The 15,545-nt window shown below is 37.5% G+C and overlaps 1 protein-coding gene and 1 pseudogene across 4 annotated transcripts in view; both read left to right on the forward strand.

Moving 5' to 3' along the window:
- The window catches only part of TANK (TRAF family member associated NFKB activator), a 137,480-nt gene that overhangs the window by 101,749 nt on the left and 20,186 nt on the right, over positions 1-15,545 (forward strand). The window lies entirely within an intron of this gene.
- On the forward strand, positions 6,302-8,873 carry LOC119544974 (annotated as a pseudogene).

Genomic DNA, 15,545 nt, shown 5'->3' on the forward strand with positions numbered 1-15,545 from the left:
CTCCTCAAGGGATATGTTATTGCTAATTTTTTATAGTTCATTTAAAAACTCAAAATATATATATTTAGGAAATCGTATTACACAACAGTGTACACACTTACTTTTGACAAAGACTATTTGCCTCTGCCCCCTGGGCTTGGAGTCTTGATTTAATAATCAAAATAGACATGATCGGATGTTGTAATGTTAATTCAGATTCTAGGATCTGAGATCCTAAGTAAATATGAGTTTATTTGAACTTCTAAGTGTTTAAATAATGATCATGTGTTCATGGGTCCAAATAACTGGTTTTTTGCTTCATTTCTGATTTTCTATATATATATTCCTAATTTATTCTTTATATTCTTCATCTTCCCATCGGAGTTATATGCTTTAAGCAAAAGCTCAAAAATACAAAGAATGCAGTTGTTACTGAAAGATGCCAGTTAGACATTTTGCAAAGTTCTGTAGCTATCATTGTGATTACCTGAGCAGACATGATAGCTTTGAGGAATAGAAAAGATTTTATATGTTTGTAATAAACACTGTTATTGCTGTGGAACTGCCATCAGTGCTAACATTAAGAGAATAAGATGTGCTGTACCTGGCAGTTGCAAGCAAATATAGAAGCTCTGACATGTTTGAAGAAAACTGATGTCTAAAAATTCATCTGTCAATCACTTGAAACAAGAAATATTTATTGAGCTCCTTCTATTTGCCCAGCCTTATTAGTCAATGACAGAAATACAAAAAAATTTTAAAAGGGTAAGACAAGATTCATTCCTTTTAAAAAACTATACTCTGGTTGGGAAGAAAAAGATTTGGAAACCCAAAGCAATGAGCAAGCATTATAAGACAAAATGAAGTCCTAATTCTATGACAGAAAGAAGTCCTAATTATAATTTTATGGCACATATAAAACATATAGTACCTTAATTTAAAAATTAAAAATTCCCAGCAAACTGAAGGTTAGTTCAAGTAGGAAAAACAAATTTATGCTTGTCTGTATCTTGCTACATGTGTTTAGATATGGAAACTTACATTTTGATGGAAAACGAGTAATTTCTAGACAAAAATCAAAAGTAGTCCAGGTGACTTTGGAGAACATTATATAAACTGAAGTCTAAAACAAAATATTTTGAATGAGCAATTTAATTCACCATAACTTTTTTTAAATGACATAATCATGGTTTCAATGGAGAGAGCACTCCCTACACCCTTGTTACTTTATTCTACAGACAGTCCTTCACTTCAGTAAAGGCCTTTACCCATAGTGTGTTCCTGCAGTTACTGTATTTGGCAGTTTCAACAGGCAGTGTTTGAACTTTAACCCTGTCCTTCTTTCTGTCTTCCTTATAAAATCCTAGTCTCACAATTCTAGGCCTTGGACTTGTAGGGTTTCTGCAGTAGATTGAGTTATGTACCCCAGAAAAAAAACATGTTTTTAATCTTAATCCATTCCTGTGGGTGTGAACCCATTATAATAAATAGGACCTTTTGAAGATGTTATATTTAAGGTACAGCCTACTGAATCAGGATGGGTCGTAATCCTATTACTAGAGGCCTTATAAAGAAGGCCTCAGAAAAAGCCACAGGGGAAGCAAGAAGCTGAAAGTCAACAGAACCTGGAAGAGAAAGAAGAAAATGCTGCCAGGAAAAGATGCCATGTTCATTGCCATGTGGCCTGTGACAGTAAAGCCAAAGGCCAAGGATTGCAGGCAGCAAGCCCCAGAACAACGTGGTCTTCAGGGAGAAAGCATCACCTTGCTGGCATTTGATTTTGTACTTCTCCTAGCCTCAAAACCGTGAGCCAATAAATTCCCATTGTTTAAGCCAACCTATTCTATGATATTTGTTTTAGCAACTGAGAAACTAGAACAATCTCCATCTGAGTTTTGGGCCCTCATGGTTCCCCTCAACACTCGAGACACTTTTCTTATTGCAAGTCTCTTAAAACTGTATTTGTTTTCTTAAGTTGCTAATAGTTCCAGGTCTGGTTTTATAGACATTGTAAAAGCTTTAAAATACAGTATAGTATACAGGTCTATGATAAATGTTTTTCATCATTGAAATAAGAAGTTAGAAATTAGGTCATTAGTCAAGAAATATAACTGCCAATTGATTTCTGTGGGGAAGTCAAATCTGGTTTACAGTTACTTAAATGCATAGTGCCTTTTATAAGAGAACTTGCCCTACATTTAACTGCTTATGTTCATTACTCAACTTTTTAAAACATTTCCCCTGTGTAATGCTTGATTCTTTCTTTACATCATCCTTTATGATGATTGTGCCCACTGTACAAAAGGGCATATGCCATTGTTGTTTGAGGCTTACAAAGGACTGGAAAAAATTGTGTTTGGGTGTAGCACTTCAGACAACCTTGCCTTCTCAGTCACAGTAAATGCCCCATTTCCCCTGATTTTGTTTCTAAAGAATGGGTTAAATATACCCTCTTTTTTATGTATAACACTCCTACATCACTCCTCTTTGTATATTAGTCTTTGCTTATAGATTCTCTGGTAAAATATTAATTGGAAGAAAAAAATTGTCTTCAACCAGTTCATTAGAGTTCTTTTTCAAAGTCTCATAATAAAGATCTCACAAACTTTTAAGGAAAAAAAAATGATATCCAAAGCATTTTAATATGTACATGGAAATTTTTATTGCAGAAAAATTGTTTCCAAATCTGAATTATTAATTCATCCTCTTTCCTGCTCTTGGGTCTGTGTTTTTGAATTCAGTTTATTATATTTTGGGGTTTTTACCTTATTGTAATACTGGAAATAGTTTTTGAGGAGAGAAGAAAATGAGAAGTGGCATATCGCTTTTTTAATTCTCTTTCCTAACTTCTAAGCAAATTTGAACATCTCTAACATGGCCTTTCACCCTTTATTTTCCCCTGTTATTCCCTTTATCGTATTTTCTCTTTTTCTTTTTTTTTTCCCTTCGCTCTTCTGCTAAGCTCATGAAATACAGTTGGTGTATTCTGTCCAGCCTCGATTTCTCTTGACCAAGGCATGAAATATTTTCTCTCAACCTTAATATATTAGGGATAGCTCCTCAAAACAATCAGAATTTTCTTATTAAGGTATTATCTGTTATCCTGAAAAGTCTCAAAATCTGTTTTGAAGATATTTGTTTTTTTCAGTGTTATGACATTCTTCTGCATTCAATCTGTTGTGATTTGTGTGTGTGTGTGTTGTTTTTTTTTTTTTTTTTGGTTGAATTATTTGAAGAAAATTCAGCCTTACACAGATATGTAGCTGGAAAGGGGAAGAGTATTTTAATAGCCTTGTTAGATAAGTGTGGATATTCTTCTGTGATACTACACCAAAACTCAACAAGTGGTAGTTTCTTATATGTTTGATTCCATATGGAATCTGAAAATATATCAGTGAATTTTTATGTTACATTAAAAGCCATTGGTCTGTCTTGTACTTTGAATGTATCTTTTACCTATGCATGATTTTGACCAAATCAGGCATTGGTCATTTGGAAAATATTGACTCTAGATCTTCCAAATGTTGAATTATTTCATTATATAGTATTTAGAAATCACATATGTTAACATCATCACTGATCTCTTCAGAAACGTCTAAGTATTGGGCAGCTGTCAAGCTTACTATGACAGGTACAAGTTTTTCAAAATTTTAATTTTCATTTGAAAGCTAAAATTTTATCTTTGACAACAAATCTTGTCAGTTTTCCTTAAAGTGACAAACTTCGTTTGTTTCTTGAGAAAATGTCTGAATAATCATAGCTTGTCTGTCAATCATTCTTTCAAGTAAAAGTGATGCTCCATACAAAAAGTGACCAGTTCAGCTTGCAACTCAAGTAGTTGCATAACTGCTTTTCCCAAGACAACCACTGTACTTTAGTTTGTAGCATACTTCCCATTTTGTCATGCAGAATATTAACAAGACCTTAACTCAAGGATCATAACTCAATAAATCAGAATTTCTTACTGCTTCATTAAGGACATTCTTAGGTGAAACTAGCATTTTTTTTTTTTTTTGCTGGTGTTGGCATTGAACAATACAGTGAATACAGTTTAGTGTCCTGGCTGCAGTTCATTCTCAGGTACCAGTAGTTTTACTCACCATTGCCTTTAAATCATCAGTGCAGATGCCAACACAATATGAAAGGCATAAAGCATCTAAAAATTATGGTGGTAATAGTTAGACTTCATGGGTGTCAGGATCTGGGATTTAATTTTACTCTTCTATGGTGTCTTGGAAAACATGTTCTTAATCGTAATCCATTCCTGTGGATGTGAACCCATTGTAAATAGGACCTTTTGAAGATGCTCTTTTTAGTTAAAGTGAATCAACATAGGGCTTAATCCTATTACTAGAGGCCTTATAGAGAAGGCCAGAGAGAGAAGTCACAGGGAACAGCCAGAAGTCATTGGTACCTGGAAAAGAAAGGAAAAGACCCTACCATGTGCATTGTCATGAAAGAAAAGCCAAGAATCCCCAAACATTCCAAGCCAACCAGAAAATACCAACCCCAGGAGGGAGCCAACCTTCTAAGCCTCTGAAACTGTGAGCCAATAAGTACCTGTTAAGCCAACCCATCATATGGTATTTGTTTTAGCAGCCAGAAAACTAAAACACTTCTTAGAAGCTGAAAAGTTAGCCTGTTGCTGTTTTCTTGGATGCTGGAGGAAGATAAAAGACTCCTGGGTCAGAGAAAAAGGACTTTTTCATTTGTAGCATGGCAAGCAGCAAGAGCATCGTATTTGCATGGGTCCTCCCTTAACTTCCTCAAGTCCCACTCTTTGTGACATAGATGGTCCCAGATAGATGCCTTTACATTCAGTGGGTTGCATTAAAGGAAAGGAACACTGAGCTCGGAGGCCCCCCATTTTATAGCATGCAGTAAGCAAGCCTCCTCTTTGTCCCCGTGGAAGATATTACCTCATTCCTCAATTTGCTTGCTGCAAACACAACCCTCAGAAATATCCCAGGTGAAGAAAAGCCAGGGTCTTGCAGTCTTGGCATTTGCAGCAAAAATGTGTGGTAGAAAGTGGTGGATTCCTTCTTCCAACGTTGGATGCTCTGAAAGGATCTCGGGACCCCAAAGATCCTAGAACATATTTTGAGAACTGCTGGTTTAGCTAGTTTATAACTTCCTGTTAGAAGAATCATGTTGCCTTTTTCTTGGTAATTAACTTTTTGTCCTATTGAAAAAATAATGTGATGGTTTAAGAATATTGTAGCATCTCCTTAGGAACCCTTATTTTATGAATGGAGGTCATATTGATTTAAGTCCAGAGCAGACTGAATTTATACTCTAATTGCCAAAAGACAGTGTGGTAAGGGAAGAGATGTTTATTTGGTGCAAGATCTGTATTTCCTAAACAATTTAACTCGCACAGTTCATTCAAATACCATAATTACATGGAACTTTTAATAGGAAGTGAGATCTGGTAGGTTTGCATAGGTTAGTGTGAAATATTGACACATCCCAAAGTAATATGGACAGAGAATAAAACTATATATGCAGGGCCTCCCTGAGGAGCTGGGGGGAAATGCAGAGGTGTTGGGCTTCCTCACCTGGGTTGTTGCTGATGCTCTCACAAACAGTGAGGGCCAGTTGTTTAATGTCCCGCGCCCTCTATCACTGGACTTGCCCTTATGGAGCTCGTCATTTGAAAGGAGAGCCTAAACCTGCTTATAATTGTGCCTAAGTCTCCCCCTGAGTGCCTCTTTGTTGCTCAGATGTGGCCCTCTCTCTCTAGCTAAGCCAGCTTGGCAGGTGAACTCACTGTCCTCCCCTCTACATAGGATCTGACTCCCAGGGGTATAAATCTCCCTGGCACAGTGGGATATGACTCCTTGGGGTGAATCTGGACCTGATATCATGGGGTTGAGAACATCTTGACCAAAAGGGGGATGCAAAATGAAACGAAATAAAGTTTCGGTGGCTGAGAGATTCCAAATGGAGTCAAGAGGTCACTCTGGTGGACATTCTTAAGCAATAAATAGATAACCCTTTTTAGGTTTTGATGCATTATGGAATAGCTAGAAGTAAATACCTGAAACTATCAAACTGCAACCCACTAGCCTTGACTTTTGAAAACAACTGTGTAGCAATGTAGCTTACAAGAGGTAACAGTGTGATTGTGAAAGCATTATGGACCATGCTCCCATTATCCAGTATTTGGATGGATGAGTAGAAAAATGGGGACAAAAAACTAAATGAAAAATAGGGTGGGAGGGGGTGTGTTTGGGGTATTCTTTACTTTCATTTTTTATTCTTATTGTCACTTTTTCTGGTACAAAGAAAATGTTCAAAAAACAGATTGGAGTGATGAATGCACAACTATGTGAGGGTACTGTGAACAATTGATTGTATACTGGGGATGATTGTATGGTGTGTGAATATCTCAATAAAATTGAATTTAAAAAAAGACAGTGTGGTAGTAAGGATCAGCCTGATGAATTTCCCATATTATGTTGCACAGAACCTTAGACCTGTGAAATGGTATATACCATGTACTCTTTGAGGTAGTTTTAGAAGGTACAAGAATGTATTATAGGGAAGGTCCACCTTAGGAGCTGTGGATGATTTCCTGAGCCCATTAGTTCTCGTGGCCATGACTCTATACCACCACCATGTCTCGTTACATGCGCCCATTCCCCCCACCCTCAACACATCTCTGTTTGTAAGGAACATGGCCAGCGACCCCAGGTCTGAAGATTTACATCACGAAATTGGTCATTATTGTCCTATAGCTAATGTGTATGTTCCATTTGATTTCTACACTTGTTGTCCAAAAGGATTTGCTTATGTTTAATTTGAGGATGTTCGTGATGCTGAAGATACATTACATAATATGGACAGAAAATGGATTTGTGGATGTCAGATGGAAATCCAGTTTGCGCAGGGGGTTTGGAAGACACCAAATCAGATGAAAGCCAAGGAAGGGAGGAATGTATGCAGTTTTTCACACTATGATAATTATGACAGATATAGACATTCTAGTAGCTGAAGTTACGAAAGGAGGAGATCAAGAGGTCAGTCTTTTTATTACAATGATAGGTATGATAATCCTAGAAACAGTAAACCAACTAAAAGACCACAGTGTAGGAGAAGCCATTCTGACAATGATAAATTCAAACACTGGAATCAATCTTTTTCAATATCAAAATCCAATTCAAGATCATGGTCCAAGTCCCAGCTCAAGAAAGAAATGAAGGCTAAATCATATTCTAGGTCCGCATCTCACACCAAAACTAGAGGCACCTCTAAAACAGATTCTGAAACACATTATAAGTCTTGCTTAAGATATAAAAGGAATTAAGCTAAAATGAACCAGCTAAATGCAAATCTTAATCAAGATCATAGTCTAGGTCTAGGTTAAAATCTCGATCATGGTCTTGGACTAGTCCTAAATCCAGTGGTCACTGATAGCTTAAACTAAACCATGGTATGTTTAGGTATGTATCATTCATTTACTCACAGTTTGGTTTACTTAGATTATCGTGACACAATGTTGTAATGACACTTAAAAAAAAAAAAAATACTTGTTAGTTTTCCCCATACCAGACAATGGTTATGACTAAAATGATACTATTGAGAAGCCACTCTTAAGAGTCCAGTTTATTTAATGTTAAATGGAAGCTACCAATTTGTGATGTCTCTGTGTATTTTTGTAAAGATTCTCATTTTTATGTTTTAAGTATTGGTAAGAAAATATTGGTTAACCATATTTTTTTATTCAGGACCAACTTTTATTCAAGATAAATGTTCATATCCATATTTGGTAGAACTATTAACCTAGAAATGTGGCTTATTAATAAAATAGAATGATACAAAAGTAAAGTTGTAGCCACAGGACAACCCTGAATGCTGAGACACATTTAGGTTTGGGATGGACCTTTAATGTCTTGTCAAGATGCCTAGGCCCATTACAATAGTTTATTTATGAAATAGTGTGGAATAGTTCTTTTGTTAACTCCATTGCCTTGGGGAATAACAGCAACTGTGTTATGTAGCATTTTTAGGGAAATTGAGTTTTTGACTGAAACATGGAGCCTTCACTGCTTTTCTCTGGTTTCTATAAAGCTTTGAAACAAAAATAGTAGAACTCACCTTAAATTTGAGCAAGTCTTTGATGACAGGGATAATTTTAAGGGGAAAGAATGCTGTTTCTTAGTTATTCTAAATTTTAAGGAGCATTGTTGACCATAATATTGCTTAGTTTTCTTACTGCTTTAATAAGCAAGTAAATTTTTTCAAAGTAGGTTTTGTTTGTATGTATGCAGAGTGTAAAATAACTGAATTTTGATGCTTATAGCACTCGGTTTGTGCGTTTGCATCAAAATCTGCCTACCTCTTTATGAGAGGGGCTTGCTCTTCACACCTTAGTTTATTTTATGTGAGGCAAGTTGAAAGACAACACTCGTATTACTAGGTGACTTTTTGGTGCCATGAAATTTTAAATAATTTGGGGGAAAGGATTAGTCAAGTTTAAGCAAGAGTTACATCTCTTGAGTATTTGATTATCAGTGTACTAACTGATAATTAGTACATTGTACTTGACAGTACCTGGCTAAAAAATGAGGAAATGATGATACCTTTAACTGTTTATCATTTCTATTACTTCTCTGAAAGATCATATTGGGGTCAGTAAAAGTAACTTGATGACATGTCCAGTCTCATTTCAGAATAAAAGCTGGCTAGCATCTTTAAAAATCTCGGATGCTCACTTGCAGATATAAGTAAGAAATATTGTGGGAAAATGATTACTTTTAGAGGATTACTTTTTTTCATTTTTAGTTTTGGTAATCTAGGCCTTTTTAAATACTATTTGTGGAATGTGTTTAAAGGATTGATTCTAGAGCCTTTGTATATTTGGTAGTATTTCTAACTTTCATTTCTTTACTTTTGGCAGCGTTCGTGTTCTGTTTTGCAGTCATTTATATGCATATTTCTTTATTTTTTCTTATAGAGCTTTTAAAGGGATATTTTTATATGTTCTTTTAAACAAATACTGTGTACAACCTTTAAAACATCAATGTTTGGATCAAAACAAGACCCAACTTACTTTCTGCTTGCTGTAAGTTAAGCAAACATGTTATAATAAAAACAAAATGGGGAGGGGTGTATTATAGGATCTGAAATCTGACAGTAAGAAAACCTTAGCTTTCTTTAACCAGAGGATCTCTGGCTGGCATTTTTCCAAATATTGTATTTTTAAATCCTCTTATTGGATTTGGAGTACCTTCTAAGATATTACTAGAATTTGGGAGGTGAGGAGGTCCACCAGTGAATTTTTAATTCACACCTACATCACACTCTGAACTCAGTTGCATATTATGAAAACTGACTTCACTGAAAGATTTTTTTTCTTTTTTGGGGGATCATCTTTCCATATACTTGGTATTTTTGCCCTACCCACTATTATTTCCATCCCTAATCACTCTCCACTACTCAAAGTTAAGGATAGGATGTTTCCCTCTACATTTCATCCAAATAATGCTGCAGGTGGTCACTGACTTGTCTACATTCCTTAGAAGTATTACCTGGACAGTATTCTGCTGGATGGCCAAATGACCTAAAAACTCCTTGCCTTCCTTCTTGCTGCTCCGTACTGTACATTCTTTCCTCCCTCCTCTTTCTCCATGCTATGACCTCAGAATCCCCTCCCTATCCAGCTCTTCTCATCTTGGGCTGAGGGCAAAGTGAAAATTTTTTCAAACAATTAAATCTAAAACTTTCCTTACTAACTTTTTGATAAATATTCATTTTTGATAAAGAAGATAATCTCGGTAGTTAATTGTTTTTACTAAATTCTTTCTTGGCAAAATTAAAAGTTGGTAGCCCTTTGCTCAACCCTCAGTTTTGTCTTCACTATTCCAGGAAAGCCTAATTCTCAATATCTTTAGATTTTCTCCTGCCTTAAGATTGTTTGATGCTAAAGAGAGTGACCTTACAGTAAAGAAGGAAAATAAACATTAGAAGTATGAGCCAGATTTGAGAAGCTGGTTATATTGTGTTTTTAAACTTGATGGTCTATTACCCAAATGAGTTAAAAACTTATGTCCACACAAAAACCTACTTACAAATATTTATGACACCTTTATTCATAATTGCCAAAGATTGGAAGCAACCAAGATGCCTTCCTGTAGCTGAATGGATAAACTGTGGCACATTCATACAGTGGAGTATTATTTAATGATAGTAAAGAAATGACTTATCAAGCCATGAAAGACATGGAAGACATTGTTAGGTCAGAGAAAATTTCTGTATAATACTGTAATGGCGTATATATGACATTATGCATTTGTAAAACCCATAGAACTGTACAACACAGTGAACCCTTACGTGAACTATATACTTTTAATAATAGTGTATCAGTATTGGTTCATCAGTTATAAATTTTATGTGCTCTCACTGCCTCTCTCTCCCCTCATATGTTACAATTTAAAAAATAAAAAAGTAATGAGAGACTGGGCCTGAATATACAGACTTCAGGAGATGAACACAATAGGATTGGCATGAGAATGAATGACGTAACTGAAGAAAGGTGAATAGTGAGGGAAGAGCAGTGGACCCAGGTCTGAACCTTAGAGAATGCCCAGATTTGTGGCCTAGGAAGAAGAGAAACCAATGAAAATACGAAAACTTTAGAAGAAAACTTAAGTAGTATGTTATACTGGTAGCCAGAGAAATTTTCAAGGAGGAGGAACATTTCAGTTGTGTTGAATGCTGCCAAGATATTAAGTAGACTGAGAGCTTTAGGAAAAGCCATTGAATTGGTGATTAAGACATCTGGAAAATCATGGTGAAATCTCAGAAGAATGGAGATGAAAAACTAAGAATTCAGAAGTTTACCTTCCATTATGGAGGAGTAAGCACCTAACAAACCAGTCAGTCATCTACAAATAACAGTTGTAAATTCTGGACAACATACAAAAAACAACTACCTGAGGACTTTGGAGGCTGAACACAGGCTTACATGTTTTGGAGGGTTGTCAGAATGGAGAGCAAGTGATCATCTGAGACTGAATTCCCAGTTTTCTATGGTTTTGTCTGTAGGGTGATCACAGGTACAGTGGAGGCACAGCAGTGGCTAAAATTCCAGAAGAAAACCTGCCATCTTTCTTGTCAGAAGAACTAGGAGGATGAATCCAGAGCCACCAGAGTCACTGAAGAATGAAGGAAGGAGCCCCAGAGAGGAGAGCTAGAGAACCCCCAAAGTCTGTGTTTAAACTTAGCTCAATCTCTGGATGTCCCCTGAGCCCATGGATATACTTGACAAACTGAAAGCAGTTTGCAGTTAAGGCTTAAAGGAGTTAACTGAGATCTGAGTTGCCATTCTCCATCAAAGTGACAGTTTGGAGTCTGAACCTAACGAAGTTAATTGCAAAAACAAAAACATAATTACCCTTCAGCACCGTCTTATATAATGTCTCCACAACATAATATTCATGATGTTCAGTATGCAATTCAAATCTAATAAACATATGAAAAGCCAAGAGAATGTGACCCAGTTTCAAGGGAACAGATACTAACCCTGAGGTGATCTAGATATTAGAATTATCAAACAAGGACTTTAGCTACTATAACTATGCCAGTCTTCTGTTAGGAGATAGAGAAGCAGGGAAGGAGTTAAGATTTTGAAAGAGGATAAAATGAACAGTAAGGTACTACACTGGCATATTTTGTCAAATGGTTAACTTCTAATAGCAAGTTTGAGAAATACTTAAACTGTAAAATTCTGATTGAAGAACTATTGCCAAATTGCCTGTGGCAACAAGTGAACTGGTGTGGCAGAACTGGAGTATATCTAAATTATTTTTTGACGTAATCTTCTACTAGGACATACTTGAACACAAAGACCAAACCATCCCCACCCCTGTTGGCAATATCTAAACATCGAAACTTGGCTTATGACTACTTCTTAGAAATGTGTTTTTCATCTTATGACAGCCGGGTTTTAGAATCTTAAAATTAGTTTGCATTATTGTGTTATACAAATGTTAACTGTTCTGTGTCTACCTACCCATGCTAGATAATAGGGTACCACTTAACTTGTCAAGCAGCCATACTCGATAGTGAGTAGTTCAGAACCTGAAGCAGAAAGGCTTTGGCTCCAGTTGCAACTACTTCACCTACTGGACTGTGGACAAATTATTTGACCTCTCTCAAACCTTATTTACTGTAGCAGACTTTAAAATTAATTAAAGAACTTAATTCACAAGACTGTGTGGATTAAGTTGAATAATACATGCAAATTGCTTAAATATTAGCTATTTTCGAGGAAAGTAGGTAAAAAGCCAGGAACTGCGTGGACTGGACACCACAGAGCAATCTGTCTTTGGGCATACTTCATACAGCACTCATGAAAATGTCGAACTGCTGAGATCAGCGAAATCTGTAAGTTTTTGCAGCCGGGGGACCCGCGCCCCTCCCTGCCAGGCTCAGTCCCGGGGGAGGAGGGGCTGTCAGCTCCGGGAAGGAGAAGGGAGAACTGCAGTGGCTGCTCTTATCGGAAACTCATTCTACTGATTCAAACTCCAACCATAGATAGACTGAGACCAGACACCAGAGACTCTGAGAGCAGCCAGCCCAGCAGAGAGGAGACAGGCATAGAAAAAAAACAACACGAAAAACTCCAAAATGAAAGCAGAGGATTTTTGGAGTTCTGGTGAACACAGAAAGGGGAAGGGCGGAGCTCAGGCCTTGAGGCGCATATGCAAATCCCGAAGAAAAGCTGATCTCTCTGCCCTGTGGACCTTTCCTTAATGGCCCTGGTTGCTTTGTCTATTAGCATTTCAATAACCCATTAGATCTCTGAGGAGGGCCTTTTTTTTTTTTTTTTAAATCCTTTTTTCTTTTTCTAAAACAATTACTCTAAGAAGCCCAATACAGAAAGCTTCAAAGAATTGCAATTTGGGCACGTCAAGTCAAGAGCAGAACTAAGAGAGCTCTGAGACAAAAGGCAATAATCCAGTGGCTGAGAAAATTCACTAAACACCACAACTTCCCAAGAAAAGGGGGGTGTCCGCTCACAGCCACCATCCTGGTGGACAGGAAACACTCCTGCCCATCGCCAGCCCCATAGCCCAGAGCTGCCCCAGACAACCCAGTGTGACGGAAGTGCTTCAAATAACAGGCACACACCACAAAACTGGGCGTGGACATTAGCCTTCCCTGCAACCTCAGCTGAATGTCCCAGAGCTGGGAAGGTGGAGCAGTGTGAATTAACAAAGCCCCATTCAGCCATCATTTGAGCAGACTGGGAGCCTCCCTACACAGCCCAGCAGCCCAGAACTGCCCTGGGGGGACGGCACTCACCTGTGACATAGCACAGTCATCCCTCAACAGAGGACCCGGGGTGCACGGCCTGGAAGAGGGGCCCACTTGCAAGTCTCAGGAGCCATACGCCAATACCAAAGACTTGTGGGTCAGTGGCAGAGACAAACTGTGGCAGGACTGAACTGAAGGATTAGACTATTGCAGCAGCTTTAAAACTCTAGGATCATCAGGGAGATTTGATTGTTAGGGCCACCCCCCCTCCCCGACTGCCCAGAAACACGCCCCACATACAGGGCAGGCAACACCAACTACACACGCAAGCTTGGTACACCAATTGGGCCCCACAAGACTCACTCCCCCACTCACCAAAAAGGCTAAGCAGGGGAGATCTGGCTTGTGGAGAACAGGTGGCTCGTGGACGCCACCCGCTGGTTAGTTAGAGAAAGTGTACTCCACGAAGCTATAGATCTGATAAATTAGAGATAAGGACTTCAATAGGTCTACAAACCCTAAAAGAACCCTATCAAGTTCAGCAAATGCCACGAGGCCAAAAACAACAGAAAATTATAAAGCATATGAAAAAACCAGACGATATGGATAACCCAAGCCCAAACACCCAAATCAAAAGACCAGAAGAGACACAGCACCTAGAGCAGCTACTCAAAGAACTAAAGATGAACAATGAGACCATAGTATGGGATATGAAGGAAATCAAGAAGACCCTAGAAGAGCATAAAGAAGACATTGCAAGACTAAATAAAAAAATGGATGATCTTATGGAAATTAAAGAAACTGTTGACCAAATTAAAAAGATTCTGGACACTCATAGTACAAGACTAGAGGAAGTTGAACAACGAATCAGTGACCTGGAAGATGACAGAATGGAAAATGAAAACATAAAAGAAAGAATGGGGAAAAAAATTGAAAAAATCGAAATGGACCTCAGGGATATGATAGATAATATGAAACGTCCGAATATAAGACTCATTGGTGTCCCAGAAGGGGAAGAAAAGGGTAAAGGTCTAGGAAGAGTATTCAAAGAAATTGTTGGGGAAAACTTCCCAAATCTTCTAAACAACATAAATACACAAATCATAAATGCTCAGCGAACTCCAAATAGAATAAATCCAAAAAAACCCACTCCGAGACATATACTGATCACACTGTCAAACATAGAAGAGAAGGAGCAAGTTCTGAAAGCAGCAAGAGAAAAGCAATTCACCACATACAAAGGAAACAGCATAAGACTAAGTAGTGACTACTCAGCAGCCACCATGGAGGCGAGAAGGCAGTGGCACGATATATTTAAAATTCTGAGTGAGAGGAATTTCCAGCCAAGAATACTTTATCCAGCAAAGCTCTCCTTCAAATTTGAGGGAGAGCTTAAATTTTTCACAGACAAAGAAATGCTGAGAGAATTTGCTAACAAGAGACCTGCCCTACTGGAGATAGTCAAGGGAGCCCTACAGACAGAGAAACAAAGACAGGACAGAGAGACTTGGAGAAAGGTTCAGTACTAAAGAGATTCGGTATGGGACAATAAAGGATATTAATAGACAGAGGGAAAAATATGGCAAACATAAACCAAAGGATAAGATGGCCGATTCAAGAAATGCCTTCACGGTTTTAACGTTGAATGTAAATGGATTAAACTCCCCAATTAAAAGATATAGATTCGCAGAATGGATCAAAAAAAATGAACCATAAATATGTTGCATACAAGAGACTCATCTTAGACACAGGGACACAAAGAAACTGAAAGTGAAAGGATGGAAAAAAATATTTCATGCAAGCTACAGCCAAAAGAAAGCAGGTGTAGCAATATTAATCTCAGATAAAATAGACTTCAAATGCAGGGATGTTTTGAGAGACAAAGAAGGCCACTACATACTAATAAAAGGGGCAATTCAGCAAGAAGAAATAACAATCGTAAATGTCTATGCACCCAATCAAGGTGCCACAAAATACATGAGAGAAACACTGGCAAAACTAAAGGAAGCAATTGATGTTTCCACAATAATTGTGGGAGACTTCAACACATCACTCTCTCCTATAGATAGATTAACCAGACAGAAGACCAATAAGGAAATTGAAAACCTAAACAATCTGATAAATGAATTAGATTTAACAGACATCTACAGGACATTACATCCCAAATCACCAGGATACACATACTTTTCTAGTGCTCATGGAACTTTCTCCAGAATAGATCATATGCTGGGACATAAAACAAGCCTCAATAAATTTAAAAAGATTGAAATTATTCAAAGCACATTCTCTGACCACAATGGAAT

The sequence above is a fragment of the Choloepus didactylus genome, chromosome 9 (assembly GCF_015220235.1).
Source record: "Choloepus didactylus isolate mChoDid1 chromosome 9, mChoDid1.pri, whole genome shotgun sequence".
Taxonomy (NCBI): Eukaryota; Metazoa; Chordata; class Mammalia; order Pilosa; family Megalonychidae; genus Choloepus; species Choloepus didactylus.